Source organism: Myotis yumanensis, unplaced genomic scaffold (genome assembly GCF_028538775.1).
Source record: "Myotis yumanensis isolate MYYU_CA2020_CCGP unplaced genomic scaffold, mMyoYum1.0.hap1 SCAF_1, whole genome shotgun sequence".
In the NCBI taxonomy this organism is placed as follows: domain Eukaryota; kingdom Metazoa; phylum Chordata; class Mammalia; order Chiroptera; family Vespertilionidae; genus Myotis; species Myotis yumanensis.
This window is the reverse complement of record NW_027223752.1, coordinates 205,771,618-205,773,178: the sequence shown is the minus strand read 5'-3', so window position 1 is coordinate 205,773,178 and position 1,561 is coordinate 205,771,618. Positions and strand designations below refer to the sequence as shown.

At 41.9% G+C, this 1,561-nt stretch overlaps 1 pseudogene; it reads left to right on the top strand.

Annotated features, from left to right (window-relative positions):
- Positions 1-271: 271 nt before the first annotated feature.
- Positions 272-717, top strand: LOC139007146 (myosin light polypeptide 6-like; annotated as a pseudogene).
- Positions 718-1,561: the final 844 nt, after the last annotated feature.

Sequence of the window (1,561 nt, the reverse complement as noted above, 5' to 3'; positions counted from 1 at the left end):
CCCTGCAGGCCATCTTGTGGCCACATGGCTGTGGCCATTTTGTGTGTTGGAGTGATGGTCAATTTGCATACTGGTCATGACTAATTAGCCTATCTGGGCTGATTAGCATATCCCTCTCTTATTATATAGGATTATATGTCATTTAAAAATTCTGGTCAAGATCCACTACACCGATTTCATGAACCATTAACAGGTATGACATACAGGTTTAAAAAGTACTGTTCTGGAGCCATTGCTGCAGGAAGAGTTCCCGAAAAGCTGAATAGTCAAGATGGGTCACTTCACCAAGGACAAGACTGCAGCATTCAAGGAGGCCTTCCAGCTCTTTGACTCAACCGGGACTGGCAAGATTCTGCACAGCCGGTGCGGGGACATGATGAGGGCCCTGGGCCAGAACACCGCCAATGCAGGGGTGCTCAAAGTCCTGGGGAACCTCAAGAGTGATGAGATGGATGTGAAGGTGTTGGGCTTTGAGCACGTCCTGCCCATGCTGCAGACTGTGGCCAAGAACAAGGACCAGGATACCTATGAGGACTATGTCGAAGGCCTTAGGGTGTTTGACAAGGAGGGGAACGGCACTGTCATCGGTGCTAAAATCCAACATGTTCTGGTGAGAAGATGACAGAGGAAGATGTAGAGATGCCGATGGCAGGGCACGAGGATAGCAATGGTTGTGTCAACGATGAAGAGCTCATTTGTACCGTGCCGAATGGCTGAAGACATGCCCAGTGTGCCCAGAGCCCTGTGCCTGCTCCTGAATGAGACTGTGTAGTAGCTCGAGGCTTCCTAGGTTCTCTTGTAGCAGAACTTTGCCAGCTTGTCTCTCTCTTGGATGATGTCTGCCATCAGTGTTCACCAAGTAAATGTGCTCTGTGCCCTTAAAAAAAAAAAACACCACCACTGCTCTGCAAGACTTTTACCCTGTTTCACCCTTAATTAGAGAATAGTTAGAATAAAACCAGAAAGCTCAAATTTACATCAGCTGACTTCCCCCTAGGGAAAAGGAAGGGAATGGGATGTAAAATTAATGTTTTCTTTTAAAGATCTGAATAATGCATCAAGTTGAACCAAGTACTTAAGTTTCTTTTCTATATCTGTGCTTATTTCCCCAATCTCCTTTCTTATCTTATGATTTCATGCTTTCCTCTTTTTTTCCCTTAGGTTAGTTACTAGTTTATGCTTTTCAAAGAATCAGTTCTTAGATTTACTTACAAGTTCTACTATTTTCAAATCTCAAACTTGTTAATTTTGTAATTGATCTCTATTTTGCTTTCCTTAGATTTATTTTGTTTTTCTTTTAAATTTTTTAAATTCAGTGTTTAATTTACATACTTTAATTTTTCTTATTGCATTAGCTGTCTATTGCTAATTGTTGCTAATAAATTACCCTAAAATTTGGTGACTTAAAGCAACATACATTTAGCCCTGGCTGGGTAGTTCAGTTGGCTAGCATTGTCCCAATACACCAAGATTGTGGGTTCAATCCAGGGTCAAGCACATACAAGAATCAACCAATGAATGCATAAGTAAATGGAACAAGTCAATGTTTCTCTCTCTCTCT